Source organism: Primulina huaijiensis, chromosome 9, assembly GCF_012295235.1.
Source record: "Primulina huaijiensis isolate GDHJ02 chromosome 9, ASM1229523v2, whole genome shotgun sequence".
Lineage (NCBI taxonomy): Eukaryota > Viridiplantae > Streptophyta > Magnoliopsida > Lamiales > Gesneriaceae > Primulina > Primulina huaijiensis.
The window spans coordinates 8,029,530-8,047,587 of NC_133314.1; the positions used below are offsets into that span (position 1 = coordinate 8,029,530).

The 18,058-nt window shown below is 35.2% G+C and overlaps 1 long non-coding RNA gene across 1 annotated transcript; it reads right to left on the minus strand.

Moving 5' to 3' along the window:
• Nucleotides 1-8,425: 8,425 nt before the first annotated feature.
• Nucleotides 8,426-16,934, minus strand: LOC140984086 (uncharacterized). Its single transcript, XR_012176539.1, has 2 exons — nt 16,637-16,934; nt 8,426-9,066 (listed from the first exon to the last, which is right to left on the minus strand). It is a non-coding gene; the product is annotated as an uncharacterized lncRNA (long non-coding RNA).
• Nucleotides 16,935-18,058: the final 1,124 nt, after the last annotated feature.

The window sequence follows — 18,058 nt, forward strand, 5'->3', positions numbered from 1 at the left end:
ATGGAATAACATTATCTTGCATGCACGGCTAAATATTTAAATTACTCAAATAATTCCTTAAACATTCTTTTATATTAAATTGATTTATTATTTATCTTAAATAAATTCTAGGAATGTTTTCTAAATATTAAATTTTATCTCAATACTCCAACTCCAGTCCGGCCTCAGTTATTTAACTTAAAAGGTAGTAATTAAACTACTGCAATAAAATAATTAAATTTAAAGATGAGAATTTAAATACTCATGCGATAAAAATCATTTTAATTTAAATATTAGGAATTATGCATGGCTTATACGTAGTCTAATTTACGGATTCTACATGGACGGTCGCCACGAATTCCCTCAATCCGAAATCATGGGAGTTTCACGTAGTTCACATCACCATGTCAATGGATGTCACAGCTTTCCGGCGTCCAGGGCTCCCCCAATAATATGAGCCGAGCCCCGAGCACGGGTAGCGTGCATCATGCACTTATTGTCGATGGAAGACATGGAAATTATAAACACCTTTATAATTCCTCTTTTTCGGGCTTGATATTAATTTTGAATCTTATTTAAAATGAGGGTTTTTAATTTTGAAAGGTCTCATAATTAATTTTATTTAAAAGGTCGCCATGTTTGATCGTATGTTAGCCGGATTCATGCAACTTTGTTATTATAATAATAATAACGTACACACTCATTATTTATAATATATCATGCATATATTATAAACAATAAACTAAACAAGGATGATCAATCGCCCCAATACTAATGGCCGTGTGAGCTAAGCACGGGTCTATGTCCAATCCTATGGAAATGCATGGGATGCAAATGCAACTTTTACATAAGACTCCAATATTTACATGTCTTCGATCTTCATAATCGTCAAGACCACCATCTTCCAATCTTGATCTTCCACTATACTAATATTTACAAATAAATATCCATGGAAAATAGAGATACATCTCATGGGGTGGGAACATGCCATAAATCAAGCCCACTTATAAATTGATAATTATAACAATCATTCAACACAAAATATCCTAGCATACACCTAGCAAATTTGGTTTGGGCTTTTGATCATCCTTCATGCATAATATCACATATCACACACCATCAATTAATTATCACAATAATCAATTGATCCAATAATATATATCTTGATCTAATCACTAACCGCCACGATTATAAACTAAATCAACAAAGTATACAAACTCTTTTGTCTACTTTTTAATTAATTTATTTATAACCGGATTTCTTATAAATCACCATTTACTATAAATAATTAAAGTCCAACTTCAATTATTTATTTTATGAGAAAATATGTACAACTTTTGTAAATTTAAACTTAAGGGCCCAAAAAGACGTTTTTCACCAAAAATATTTTGACAAATTTAAATTTCACAAATTATGTTAACCATATAATGGCCCAACAACTTCAAGGCCCATGACACTTTGATATTCCAAAACACTTTTGAAAACCCTAGTCGTTATCGCCGTTGCCGGATTCCGGCCAACTTGCACAAAAAAAAAATTTCTTAGTAAAATGAGGGGGGAGTTTCGGGCAGCAAACGGGCAGCCCCTCGGGAAGCCCAAGCTGCCCGAAATGGGCAGCACCATGGCGCCGAAGATCCCGAAAAAACCGGCCTTGATTTTGTTGTAACGATTATCTCATGCGATTAGAAATTGACCTCAATATAATATCAAGTATTTGCTACACAAAAAAATGACCATAGCTATGATACCACTTGAAAGGGGATCGTTTAACGTGCCCGCATGCGCAACGGAAGTTTCAAAAAATCACATTTTACAAGAAAAAATTCGAGTACCTCACTTTGATGTGTAGCAAATAACATAAAACATAAAATGTCATATGTAGGGTGTTTTAAAAATTTACCTATCAATCACAAAAGATTGATGATGGTTCCAACTAAGTTGTTAAACAACTTAGCTCTTCAAAGGCTAGACAATCTACAAGCTTCAAATGAGAACTCGTTGCTCAAAAATCAAGTCCACCACCAACAAGAAAGATCCCCTCTAATTTTGCACTAGAAAAATTAGAGGATTTTTCTTTGAGAAGAGTATGCAATCTTTAACAATTGAAGAAGCAAAAATTAGGAGAATTTTGAGAGGAGGTTTCGGCCATGGTGTTGTTGGAGAGAAGGGGAGGAAACTTTCTTGGTGTATGAAAAAGTAAAAAGTATCATGTGAATGCCATGCATTGTTTAATGAAAAAGTTACCTCCAACCCTTCACATTCCAAGCATGCAATTTTATTTAGGCATGTAACAATTACAAAGCCCATTGACTTTTATTTAAATGTCTCAAACATATTTGATATCATTTAAACTTTACTTGATTTTATTCAAGTCCACTAGTTGAATAATTATTTCATATTGGGCTCTAAAAGACCCAATGTTATATAATTAATTCAACACTTGAATTAATTTAATTATTTGGACTCTACTAGGTCCACTAGTGTTTAATTAATTTAACATTTGAATTAATTTAATTTAGTCCATAATATGTTTATGAAAATCACAATTTTCAAATACTTTATTTATTTGAGCAATCTTTTAATTTAAGAACACTTCCATGAATTAAAAGTTACATTCCCCATAATTCTCTTATAGAATTCATACTTCTATTTTTCTTTGCGATTATAAACTCCTTTATAAACCGTTCAACACGTTGAACTATTTTCCTTCTCAACGGGATCTAGAAAGTTAACACTTGTGTGGCTCTCAATGGTTCAATGATACAACTAGCCGTGGGTTCACAACTCAACGTGATTCGGGACTAAACATGTCCTTATACGTGCATACCCCAGTTGCTCCATTCTTACTTATCAACTCCTTGATAATAAAAACGTCAGAACTCAAGTCTGATAGTACCCAGCCAATCATGTTAAACGCCTAGCAGCATTGCTTACGTGATTCCCTAGGTATATCAAATGAAAGTGCCTGCAAGAACCAATCTATTATAGTTAGCGTACAGTACGGTCCCTTCATCTCATATATCCCGACCGATTCGACAACTATTAGTATATCGACAGCTGTCAAAGAATCAATACTATGTGTCATGTCGTAGTTGTATCGATGGTGTAATCTATGAAACCCTTTCTTAATTACTACTAACACTCTGATCAGAGATTTCAAACTACATCCACATAGGATATCCATACCCGAAGGTAAGCGATGAATCCCCGACTACAATGCATCGACTCCTATATATTTCGACAGAACACCCAACCTTGCCACTTGATGACCCCATATGAGTCGGTAAACAAGTCAAAGTGCAATGCTAGCATATAGAGTCTCAATGTTTTCCCGGGTCATAAGGACTAATGGTGTACAACCATAAAGTAGGACGTTTCCACTCGATAAGTGAGAACCACTTGAAAATTCCTTTATGCAGGGTTGTTCAGTGCACTCTACAAGGAGCACCTATCTGCATGCTCGGACATCACAATGTCCCCTACCAATGAAATATGGTATTCACATCGTAGATACTAGTCTCAAGCTCGAGAGGTCTTTTTCCTTCTTAGTGACGGCTGAATCGACTAGGAACTGTTTAGAATATACAATATTCCAAATATAAGTTTCATGATACTCATCATATGAGCATCTCATATTCTTTCTACTATTTGTATATTCAAGGACTTTATCTATGCAACTAGCATAGGTATAAAGATAAAGATTTGCCAAAACAATAATTTCAAATATTATTAAAATAAAGATTGTTCATACATAGAGTTTCAACATGAACTCTCGGCCAACACTTGGCTCGACGAGCACCTACTCTAACAGTCCTCGCAGTGCCTTGAATGTTGTACTATATGTTAAAATGTGTATAAAATTATATGATGAAATTTTAATGCTAAAAGACATATTGCATACTTGGTTTAAAAGAAAAATGATTTATATATGCTTAAATTTTTATAAGTGATGGAAATATGAAAAGTTGAAGAAGGTGAAGTGATTGTGACTAATACGATGATTATGATGATACGATTATATGTAAGGCCAAAGCTCAGTTTACGGGTGAGAGTGTTGCTGATGTCCCCACCGCCCAGTACTCTGGTTACACGTAGATGGATCCATCGACCTTCAGCTGAAACGAAAGTCGCAATTAACGATCCAAATTCAATAAAAGAGAAATGTTAGGCCCGGGGCCGAAGAAGGCGGGGGGTGATCGCCGGTGCCATGAGGTTGCACGAACAATGAGCGGCTCTTGGCAGGCTTCTAGGCAGAGGGAACATGAATGAACCGATCTTCAACCCGAAGGAGAGGGATTCCGAGACTGTTCAATGTAATGGACTGTACAGTTGAAGAGGGCTTAAAAGATTTGATATGTACTACTCATACCACGAAGGTGCATCTTCTTTTCGATAGCTCATCACATAAGAACTCCAAAGTTAAGTGTGCTTGAATTGGAGCAATTGTGGGATGGGTGACCTCCTGGGAAGTTTCCTAGGGTGCGTGTGAGTGAGGAATAAGCACGCTGGAAAGACTCGTCTTGGTACAGTGAGGACAGTCGTCGAATCTGGGGCGTTACAGTTGGTATCAGAGCCGACCTCTCCTAGTACGGTGTGGTTCGGGGACAAACCAAGCGAAAGCTGGTGGGCATGTGAGGCCCGGGGCCGAAGAGGGCGGGGGGTGATCGCCGGTGCCATGAAGTTACACGGACAATGAGCGGCTCCTGGCAGGCTTCTAGGCGGAGGGAACATGAATGAACCGATCTTAAACCGGAAGGAGAGGGATTCTGAGACTGTTCAATGTAATGGACTGTACAGTTGAAGAGGGCTTAAAAGATTTGATATGTACTACTCATACCACGAAGGTGCATCTTCTTTTCGGTAGCTCGTCACATAAGAACTCCAAAGTTAAGCGTGCTTGATTTGGAGCAATTGTGGGATGGGTGACCTCTTGGAAGTTTCCTAGGGTGCGTGTGAATGAGGACATAAGCACACTGGAAAGACTCGTCTTGGTACAGTAAGGACAGTCGTCGAATCTGGGGCGTTACAGGAAACGTGTATATATATATAATGAAAAGGAAAAAGTTTATGATAGAAAGGAAAATGTTTATGTTTATGCTTGTTCATGAAAAGTTATTTTAAGTAAAAGTATTTTCACTGTTGCATGTGGATGTATATGTATTACTTGTTATCATTGTTAAGATTTGCTGAATCAATAGACTCACTAGGTGTGATCGATGCAGGTGAGCATGATGTTGATGTTGTTGAGAGACTTGATGGTTGATCTTACTGTGGACTGAATGTGCACACAACCCGATGACCAACGCTAATTTTCCGCATTTAAATTATGTTTATGATTTAAGTTTACGTTAAGAATTTTTATGACTTTTATGATGTTTTTGAGAGGGTGTTAGAGTTAGTTTTATTTTGCAATATTGTTAAGTTAAATTTGGCAAATGACTGACGATTTTATGTTTCGAACTACTTCCTTTGGATTTTCAAATATAGTTGGTTGTTTTATTTTTAAAATGGTGCAAAGTTATTTTAAAATATATGTCTTGATGTATGTGTATATTCGGCCAATGCTTTTAAAAAAAAATCTAGTACTTTTTAAGAAAAATGAGTAGTTGACGTTTCATTTTAAGTATGATGTATCCAAACAAATGTTTGCAAGATGACAATCTCATTTAACTCCTTTTGATTTTAAAATTATTTATAAAAAAGGTGAAGATAATCATCTACCTGATTTTTTAACTTGTGAAAGTTTATCATAATTCAGGAATGAATCAAAGGGGTAGAGGTGACTATTCCTCTTATAGAGGAAGAGGTGGTATGGGAAAGCCCCTTAATGTTAGTGCTCAATAGGGTAAACAGAGGTTTATAGCCCAAAATATTGTTATCTCATCAGTTAGTAATATCATTGATCAAAATGATCCATTATATAATGATTTTCAGGAATTCATGAAACAAAAAAAGAGAAATAATATGATTCTCAGACATCATATGTCAATATTGTCAAAAATGATGAAGGTGATTCAACTGTATATATAGAGACTAAATATCGTGATCTTATTATTCTTATAGAAGAAAAAGATATTTAATGGGAAAAAACTGCATGGACTATTATGGAAAGATATATAACCAATACATCATATGTAAATGGTTCTTATAAACAAAGAAAATTTTATGAAAATCTTTTATTATCTACCGAAAGTTTTGAAATAACTCACTTTTTAGTAATACCCAACAAAAAAGAAGTTATAACTTTCAAAATTTATTATAAAGAAAATTATATCAATTAAGAATGAGGTATACCTCCATCAGTTGGAAAAGAATTTTATTCCCAAAATCATCAAATGAATTTTAAATTTAATTTTTGGGATTACATTGAGAGTTTAATAAAACTATATTTTATGAACAATAAAAACGAAAACATTCTTGGTTTTTAAAAATTTTTAAAAATGTTTTCCATTATCCAATTCCTAACTGGTTTTTGATATTGTGGAAAATATTTAGTCCATCAGCAAAAAATTTGCTAGAGGTTTTTATAAAACCTATGAATACATGGTTAAATGTTTCTCCAAGTATTAAAATTTTAATTTCAGAACATTGATGGATACGAAGAATTTATGTCTATTTTTTATGGAATTAGGTAATCCACAGATAGGGAAATTTGGAAAAATGAACTTGGTTATACTAACGAAGATATTCCCTGTTTATGAAGGTTCAGTTCTACAAAATTCTGGGACAAATTATTAAGGGATGATCCGAAAACAGTAAAGCCTTACGGCTTTGAAATTCTTCAAAATATGGAAGAAAAAATTTTATCCTATTAGAAAGATTATGAAAAGCAACAAGAAAAAGAACAAGATTCTCCGAGTCCTTTTAAGATTATTACTCATAATTATTCTGAAATTTATTTCAAGGAAAAGATAATTGATGTATATATTAAAGAAATGAAGAAAGATCTTTATAAGAATATTGGATAATCCGATTCTAAATCAGATAAATCTATGGCGTCTGAATCAAGTGATAATCAATTAATTCATCTGATGCAATTGTATGATGCTCCAGACCCAGTTGAAGATATTCCAGATTTCTCCAATATTAATAACCTATTCGAAAAATTAAAAAATTCATTAAAAGATAATATCAAGGATGATTAAATAAGACAAGAAAATATCACATCATGGTTTTTGTTAGTGGAATATCACTATGTATTTTTGAATTTTGTGATATTGTCACTATTTGTTTTTATAAAGCATTTTAATATATAATTTTTGGAATCCGGGGATTCATGTCCGGCTCTCCCTTCTATATATTGGTTTGATTGTGCTATTAGGAAGAGACGGTCGAGATTGCTCACCGCTTTACTCTCTCCACTCTCTGTAAAAACCTTTCTCAAGAAGTTGAATAAAAGTTTCAAGCTCTTGGTGTACAAACTTGTAAGTTTAATTTTCAATTTTTGATTTTTATCTTTACAATATTTCATATTAATCTAAATGATAGGCTAAGTTATTTGTGATAAATCATAGTTTTACTATGATATGATCTATATTGGTTTATAACTTGAAATTAATACGAGATAACAAAAGATTTATTTAAACTTTGGAATTTTTATGAAATAATACAAGGTATTTGGTTAAAAAATAAGGTAAGAGATTAACCAAGAAATGGTAAACACAAGATTCAAGTTTAACCAAAAAATTATAAATTCATGTTGTATCCCGTTAACCTGCTTAGTCAAGAAATGACTTTATGACATTTGTGAGTGATTTTTTTATGAATTTATGTTTCTGAGGTGAACTTCGATAAAATCTTTTGTTGTTTAATTTCTTTTGTATATCTTTGTCAAATCTTTTTACGTTTTGTAAAAAATCCACAAATGAACTTTATATTAATAATTATTCCAAAATTTAAATACTTTTTTTTTTAACTCATATTATTCCAAGTCTCAATTAGTATCTGGAATGGTGGGCTTTCACGAGGTCCTCAACTCGACCTCTCCTTTTGATGGAATTGGTGTCACTTATGCTAATAAAATATAATTTTTAAATAAATATAAATTTATTTTCACATTTTTTATCAATAAAATAACTTTGAAAAATAAAGTGTGTATTAATTGAATTTAATAACAATAATTGGAGTTTTAAAAAAAATTTATTAAAGGATAAAATAAATTTTTAACTGGATTATGTACACAATTAAACTATTTACAATTATTCATGCACAAATTTGTCAATTTATCAATAGTCCGTGTATCAAAATAATTTTTTTACACTTTTATAACATATAAATAAATTAAAATTAATTATTATCTCATTAGTTATACATTTATTATTTTTAAAATTTTAAAAAATAAACTTCCATTCAAATTAACGTCATTAAAACCAGTATTTTTGTTTTACTGCCATGATCAGACCTATATAGCTTTCCACACCAAACTAGAAATACACTTCAGAGAAAGAAAAAAAAATATTTAGTAGTTAGTATAAGGCAATATCAAAAAATATAAAATATGGTTTAAAAATGCATATAAAGGACATAAACAAGTGCGAGTTTACCTCGTACGAGGATTATTTCTCTCCCATTGTTATCTACGAAAACTGGAATTTCCCTCATCTTCCATTCATTCTCACTTGGTATCAGTTATTCAACATCCACTGCCTTATGTCATTTCTAATCACATCCCCACACCCAAATTTCCCATATTTCGCTTCAAACGGATTGAAGCCACCAGTTTTGAATTGCCTATATTGTATATTACCTCCAGCAGGCCTCATATTCATGGCGATGGTGGGGAAAAGTTTAGGAGACAGATTTCTTGCAGCTGTAAACAATTGTCTGCCCGATTCTTGATTCCCCCATCTTGCACCAAAATTTTTAAATCTTTCTCGATTGTTCAGCGGAGATGTGCTGCTCAACTGCTTTGTGGCATTGGTGTTTATGTTTCTGACCGAGGGAGGATTTCCTCGGATCTGAGCGGATGGCTTAATTCTGTCAAGCCACCGGAGGATCCAGTTACCGAGGTTCCTACCAATTTCAATATCCCTTTCTTGAATATTGCGATGCACTTTGAGTGCCACATCAAAAACAACTCGAGTTCGGCTGAAATTTGGATCAATTTTCACATGTTAGATGCAAATTTAATCGACTACACACCATGGCAACCGTGCAAAGACGCTATGAATACTATGCTTAAAAGATATATAATATTATTAGAGCGCAAAAAATTAACCAATAACTAAAATGCTTGCTTTAGAAATCATTACGCATCTAAAGAAGATATGAAGGCCAAAATCAATTGATTAATAAAATCACCTGAGTGATAAGCACTAGCAAAGCATGGGCACTGCCCCGACCAAATCCAATGAAAGAAAGATGGGGATCCATATTTACAAGAAGACTACCTTTTGACTGCTTTTTTATAATGGGTCAGAGTGAAAAATTAGCCGACAAACATAGAAATGGCAATTTGAGAGGTAACTCAATAACACGATGTAAATTTGACAAGATATTATGGCACAGAATTGCTCAGCATATGTAAATCATAATCCTCAACAAAATTCAATGCAGATAGACTTCATAGTGTAACTCGGAAAAATAAAAGTGGTAATTTGTTCCAACTAATAACAACTTAACTCAGGCTGCATCACCACCACCACCACCACCACCACCACCACCACCACCATCATGGTACTATAATCTGTTATTTTATTATTTGCTAACATGTGTAATTTCCAAGAAAACAAATAGTATAGTTTTTTAATATCTCTGTACTAAAACTTCATAAAGATTAAAAAAAATGGAAAAAAAGAGTTGAATCATAACCAAACTCATCCTACACACTTGTTAGTTATCTCAATCTATACCGAACCCATTAAACAAACAAACAAATAATCGGCTTTTTTGTTTAATTTATCAATAACTCAGTATTATCATACTTTATTAGGTAACTATGAGGGGCATGAGTATGAACATGGGTACTGACATTGACTTAACCTATTGGTAGATGCAAATGGCAAATGGCAGATGCCTGGGACGGAAAATGGAGGGACCAAAATACAATGCTGTAATTTGTAGTTAAGATACGAGCATGTTATTAAATACAAGTAAATGATCAAATACCCAACTTTCCATGTAAAATCTGAGAGTTGAACGGTCCATCCAGCTTTAATGTTCACTTGTCTAGCTAGAAGTCAACAATGCATAGCCAATATTAACATGACCATACAATTAGACGGTGAGGTTGGTCATTCACCATTTTTTTAGTACTGTTAAAAATGATTGTGGACATTTCAACATTAGTAAATTGCTGTAGGAACTGCATTCCTCAAACGTCATTGACAGCAACGACTAAGGCTGAACTATACAACTGAATTCAATTTCTCCACCTGTTCCTTGACAAAACTACGTCAAAGACTCTAAACTCCTCTCCCTTTTCCTTGCCCAGCAAAAGAAAACTCAAAAGTTTTTAATTTGAAAATCATATTCAGGTTTGCATTGATTTGTTTCTATCATAGCCCATAGATTTGAAAGTGACGGTTTTCATTTTCCAAAATTTTTGTGATATTTTTTTTTAAATTGTTGATAATAGCAATTTTGTCAATGATGAGTGATCGACAGTGACGACTAAGGCTGAACTAAGTTAGTTGAATTTAATTAACCGAGTCATACCATGAAACTTTGGGAGAGAGTGATAGAAAGAAGATTAAGATGGGAGACCAAGGCCGATCAAAAATCAATTAGGATTCATGCTTGAAAGGTCGATGATAGAAGCTATACATCTTTTAAGATAACTAAGTGAAAAAATGGCCCACGATTGCTTTGTGCCCAAACTGGTGTGTGCTATGTAGAAATGAAACAGAGACTCAGGATCATATGCTCATTCATTGTCCATTCTCAACCTCATTGTGGTCTAGAGCTTTGAAAGAGCTTCGGTTGGCATGGGTGATGCCTAAGTCCACAAAGGATTTGTGCGGATTTGGGACAGCTAACTAGTACCAGGGGAAGAATTTTTTGGCATGTGGTTGTTCATTGCATATGCTGGACGGTTTGGCTGGAAAGGAATAGAAGAATTTTCGAGGACAACGAAGAATCTACAGAGAATTGCTGGGAAAAAATAAAGATCAACATTGCAATGTGGATTGGCAATCATCACGATTTTAAGAATGTTTCGATTTTAGATTTATTGAGAAATTGGGAATATGTGTATCATTAAGACTCATTTGATGTTATGTGTTTCGTGATGAGAGTGGACCACTAGTCCACTGTTGTACTCTTACTTAATTTATTATTAATAAAATACGTTTCTTATAAAAAAAAAAAAGAAAAGAAAGGCTTACACATGGTATTCATCGAATTAAAAAAATAATATGATAGAGTCCCGAGGGAAATTATGCAAAGAATTCCAGAGAAGAAGAAGTGTTAGGGTAGCATATATTGAAGCAATTAAGGATATGTACGAGGATGCGACCACCGGAGTGAAGACTCCAACTGGATTAACCAAAGAGTTTTCTATGAAGGTAGGATTACTTCAAGAATCATCTCCAAGTACCTTTTTACACTATAGTTACGGATAAACTCCAAGTACCTTTTTACACTATAGTTATGGATAAACTCACAAGACATATACATAAAAGCCACGTTACCATGGTGCATGTTGTTTGCAAATGATGATGTCTTGATAGATGAGAGATGTGAAGGCATAGATGCTGAGCTCGAATCTTGGCGGGAAACATTGAAAGTATAGAGTTTGAGACTTAGTAGTGTACAAACAAAATATATGGAATTTAAGTTTAGCAGTATTTGAAATAGTGACGTAAGAGTTATAATAGGAGATGAAGAGTTACCTTAAATGGGAGCTTTACGTAGCTAGGATCGCTTTTACAAAAGGATGGAGGGGTTGATAGAAATGTATTACACAAAATACAAGCAGGACAGTTGAAATGGAGTAGACCATCAGGTGTTCTTTATGATCAAAAGGTACTCCAAAGCTTACTGGGAAGTTTTACAAAACTGCAGTTAGACCTGTTTTTTATATGGAGACGACTGTTGGGCTATGAACTAAGTGCACGAACAAAAGATGAGAGTCACAAAGATGAAGATGTTAAAGTAGATATGCGGACACACGAAGATGGACGAAATAAAAAATGAGAGCATTGGAGAGAAAGTTGCTGTTGTGATTATTGAGGAAAAACTTCAAGAGACGTGATTAATATGGTACGAGCATGTAGTTAGGCGAGACCATGACAAATACGAAAATTAACCAAGGAAAATGGAGGCCAAAGAAGACAAAGAGCATATAAGTGAACAACAGGCAGAGATGAAACAGCGGGCAGTGTTTTTCGAAGGCATGGAAGACACGAGCTCATGTGTTACAGAATATGTAACCTCTGATAACAAAACGGTAAGATATTCTGGGAATCAAGAGAAGGGGAAGCAACCCGAAATTGCCTCCAGTTCTCAATGAAATTGGCTTGCTGGAACATTAGAGGTTTTCACAAACCTCTAAAACAAAGGAGTGTCCAAACTCTAGTGGGCACTCAAATAATGATGTTATTGGTATACTAGAATCTAAGTGTTATGACGAAGCTCTACAAAATCTTTTGCGTGTTCGATTCCCAGGTATGAAAGCTGAAAATAATTTCCTTATGAGCAATAAGGGTCGCATATTTGTGATGTGGAACCCCGAAAATGTGGACCTAAATATCATTAGCATGACTGCACAATCTGTACATGTGCATGTTTGTTGTTTGGTGACTCGGAAAGATTTTTGTATCTCTTTTATCTATGGCTTCAACATGATTGTGCAAAGGAGATCACTTTGGAATGAATTGAATTCGTTTGGGCCGAGTTGCTCACTGCCTTGGATACTAATGGGTGACTTCAACAATGAAATTTCACCAGATGAGAAGCAAGGCGGTTTGAGAGTGAAAAATTATGAAACAAAGGACTTTGTTGAATGTGCTGCGACGTTGGATCTTATGGATTTACAGTTTACTGGTTGCTTCTATACTTGGATGAGCCCGAAGGTTTGTAGCAAGCTAGATCGTGTCCTTGTTAACCAGGCTTGGTTAGCTTCAGATCTCAATGGCTTTGCTGATTTCCAGCCTCCTGAGTGTATGTCAGATCACACAGTTTCGGTGGTGTCATTGCTAGAGACACAAAAACGTAAGTTGAAACCATTCAAGTTTTTTAACATGTGGACATTGAGTGAGGGGTTTCTGGACTTGGTTATGGACAAATGGAGATTTAATGGCCATGGAACATGCCAATATCGACTCAAACAGCTCTTTAAAGGAGTGAAAAAACCGCTCAATCACTCAATAGGCGGCAGTTTGGCAATATCTCGGCTCGGGCAACAGATGCTAAGATGCAAATAGAAGAGGTGCAACGGAAAATGATGGATTCTGGTAGCATGACAGATGATTACAAACAGATAAATAGGGGCACTCTCAAAAGGCGCAGATAAAATTTCTCAAACAAGGGGATAGGTGTACTAAGTTTTTCCATGATTTGATCAAGCACAACAACAACCGGAATGCCATCCTTGCAATTACGAATACAGCTAGTGCGACAGTGACTGATCCGGGGGAGATAGCAAACTGTTTTGTTGAGTTCTATACAGATTTATTGGGTAACAAAATTGATACAGTTCCTTGTGACCAAGATTTGATTAGAGTGGGGCCTTGTGTTCGGGAGAGTGATTAGCCTGCGTTGACTGAGACTGTTTCAGTGGAGGAGATTGAGAGAGCATTACATGACATAGACAATGACAAAGCACCGGGGCCGGATGGATTTGGAGCACTGTGCTTTAAAAGCTCTTGGAGCATCATCAAAAAGGATGTGTGTGCAGCGGTTCTTGAATTCTTTAAGACACGACGCATGCTTCGACAATGGAATCACTCCACAATTGCTCTAGTGCCGAAGACAGCGAATGCAACATCAGTTAATGAGTTCCGACCGATATCTTGTTGCACTGTCTTTTACAAACTGATTTCAAAAATTCTTGTTAACAGGTTAAGTGTGCTGATGGAGGGCTTAGTTGATGGAGCCCAAGCAGCCTTCATTCAAAACCAATCGATTTTCGATAATATTCATCTGGCACAAGAGTTGTTGAGGAAGTACGCTAGGAAGCGAGGTACGCCTAGATGTATGCTGAAGGTAGACATTCGCAAAGCGTTTGATACGGTGGATTGGAACTTTGTACGAGAGGTACTCATTTCATTTAATTTCCCTACCTTGTTCAGTTATTGTATTTTGGAGTGTGTGACCTCTACATCTTATTCGGTTGTCGTAAATGGTCAAATGCACGGTCTCTTTGAGGGTAAGCGTGGGTTGAGACAGGGAGATCCACTTTCACCATTATTGTTCACATTATGCCTGGAGGTACTATCTAGATCACTTAAGCATATGTTCAGGTCTCCTTCGTTCAGGTATCACCCGAAATGTGGCAATCTTAAGATCACACACCTAGCCCATGCAGATGATTTGCTACTCTTGTCTCATGGAGATGTGCGTAGCGTTTCTATGATTATGCAATGTTTGCTTGATTTTGGGGATATGGCCGGGCTCCGAATTAATGCACTTAAATCTAACATATTCATGGCTAGTGTGGATGACAGAGTGAGACAGGAAATCTTGGGGATTACTGGTTTTGCAAGTGGCACGCTGCCTTTCAGGTACTTAGGGGTTCCTCTAGCAGCCTCTCGGTTGAAAGCCACGGACTACAGCATACTTGTTGACTCCATTGCGAGGAAGGTTAGTTCTTGGCCCCGACACTCTTTATCATATACAGGGAAACTGGAGTTGATTCGATCAGTTGTGCAAGGGATTGAATGCTTCTGGCTTTCTATACTACCGGTACCGTCTTGCGTGATTGACTCCATCAATTCAATTTGTAGCAAGTTTGTTTGGCCGACGAAGCACCCGCCTATTGCTTGGACTACGGTGTGCAAACCCCTTGCGGATGGAGGTCTAGGGCTTAAGGACCTCAAGGCGTGGAATAAGGCACTAATCGCGAAGACATTGTGGAAGATTCATTTGAAAAAAGACAGCCTTTGGATTCGGTGGGTAAATCACATCTATGGTTGCTTTGGTGATGTCTGGCGCTGGGAAGCGAAGAAAGATGACTCGCCGCTTGTAAAAGCAAATACTACATCTTCGTGATCAGCTACTTAGCGGATTGGGTTCCGTGGAATCGGTAATATTGGCGCTTCAATTCTGGTATGCTGCCCCGAATGGAATGCCTATAGCATATGATTACTTTGTGCAAGCTAATGGGAAGTGGCCGTGGAAGAACTTACTGTCCATGGGATGCATTCTTCCGAAACACCGCATTGTGCTATGGCTGCTTGCTCACCGCAAGTTGCTGACTCGTGATAGACTCGGCTTTGTTGAAGATAGAGTTTGTGTATTGTGCCGAGAGGTTGATGAATCTAATACACACCTATTCTTCGAGTGCAGGATCTCGAAATTGATTTGGGATGGTGTTCGACGGTGGCTAGACATGAAGAAGATTATGGGTACACCGACCTCTGTCCTCAAAGCTTTCTGAGAAACGTACAGAGGGAAGTCTACGGTAAATAAGATGAGAGCTACGGCCCTTGCAGCTACAATTTATCATGTTTGGAATATGAGAAATAAAGTATTGCTTGAAAATGAAAAGCCACAGATCAGAGGGATAATCAGGAAGATTCAGATTCACACCTACAGAAGTTTGCCAAGCTCCACAGATTTATTTTCTGCTTTGCCGTAGGTAGCATGTGAGGTTTCGATTTGTATATGTGTATCTCCTGGGGATCCCAGTGTAGTTATACCGATTACTGTTTTTACCTATTTTAATGAAGTTCGCTCATTAAAAAAAAATGCATTTTCTGCAACCCACAAAATAGGGGTGTTGACTCAATAAATATTTGATTCATATTCAAAATTATCTAATTCAAGCGAATTTGAAATTTCGAACATGCTCGAACTTTTTTCTTAAGCTGTACTCGAAACCAAATTATTTTATTCGACAATTTGCGGCCGCTCAATAGGTTCAATATTTTAAAATTTATAAATATAATATAATTATTTGTTAAATAAATAATTTTGAGCCTTTGGAGTATTTGTTTTCGAGCGATAATCCCATAGCTCGCAAACATATCCGAATATTTTAAGCCAAACTTGAAATCTAATTCGAGCAAAAACTTTTAAAATTTTCGAACTTCTAGTGAGTATCTATTCGAACAAAATTCATGCCTTAAATTTTTCTTCGTTGGATAACCAATCATCCTAAAAGGTCTTATTTTTGCTCATCTTCCATCACAGCAATACCTTAGCAGGATGGCGAACAACTATTGCCATACGGTATCTTTTTCCATTGACACAACTCATAAACCGCTTTTCAGCCAAACACCAGAATTTGGTCAATTCACGACCATCCAAATAAGAGTGGAACAAGGATTCAAGTTGAATAGGGGCTTACTAATATTTCCACAAAAGACTCGAACAAAAATTACAGGAAACAAAAAGATTCCAGCAAAAAAAAAAAAACATACTGAATCAAATTCCGAAATAGCAGTAGCATGAAAAGCAATTGATACAATACAAAAACCAATTAGCTACTAGAAAAACACAGAAGCTGAAGGCGATTGAAACAAAAAATTTAAAACTAAACGATGACTATCCGTACCTCTGAACGAATTGACGGGTCTTGGGATATCTAGGGCTAATGAGCCTCCTCTGAAGCTTGAGGGCCAGTTTGTAGGTTCGTTTGAGACCCAAAAAATACGCTGTACCCAATGTGATCTCCCATAGCACCATATTTATCGGCGTCTGTTTAATTTTCTCCTCGGATCGAAGATTTCAATTCAACAGCAGTACAATATTTTTGTTGCGAAAGAACAAGAGAAGATTGAGAGGAATTTTCAATTTCCCTTTGCTCAAGCCATCTCGGCTGACTATACATATAAAGAACCACCTTTACATCGTTCTCGTTTCCACAATTTGACCGATTTATTATTTTTATAAAAAAAATACAGTATAGTATTAACTTCGTGTTATCTAAACTTTATGTAAGTTATTAATTATAAAAACTCTCGTGAGATAATCTTATTATTTAACTTTATGAAAAAAATCTCTATTCAACTCATGAAATTTTATTTTTTATGTCCAAAACATTATTTTTTTTTACTGTAAAAATATTATTTTTAATCAAGTTATGAATAAATATATGTGTAAGGTATGTTGATCACGACAAAAGTATATCATATGACATATGTTGATTTGAGTGAAAAATATTATTTTTTATGTCTAAAATATTACTTCTCAATACAGATATGAAACAAATCGACCCGTCTAACAGATCTATTTGAGTGAAAAGTATAACGTCAAAAGTATATCATGTAATATATACTGATTTGAGTGAAAAATATTATTTTTTATATTCAAAATATTATTTCTCACTATAAATATGAACCAAATCGGCCGTTTCACGATTGCACATGAGACCTATTACATAATATTTAACTTAACTTTTTAGGTAGTTCGATTGTAATTATAGTATGATTTCTTTTAAAAAAAATTGTAATATGATTATTAAAATAAGTAATACGATATCAAAACGTAAATAATATTTAATAAAAAATGAGGTGAAGTGTCGATTAAGCAAGAATGAGTGGTGAATAAAACACAACAATTTGGTAGAAACAATTAAAACAATATTTGACCGTTCTAGGGAAAAAAAGAGCATGTATTAAAAATGAGATACGTTCTTATGTAAACGTAGCTAGTTATATAATTGGATTCATATAGTGTTTCTGTTGAACACTCTTTGGTGCAAGTTTTAGCGTCTCTCGATGACCAAAAGATAGTTCTAATATGTCATATTGTGTTCAACTATAAAAAAATTGCACAATGTACTAAAAATGAAAAAAACATAACATTGGAAAAACATAACACAAATATGACATAATATTGGTTATTAGCTTTACTGTGTCTTCCATTCAAAACAAGATTGTGAAAAGTTCTACCCATCCAGCTACGGTGTAGTGACCCGTTCCAGAATCACATACTAATCAAGAGCTAAGTATGCAATTAACCTAAATAACAATAA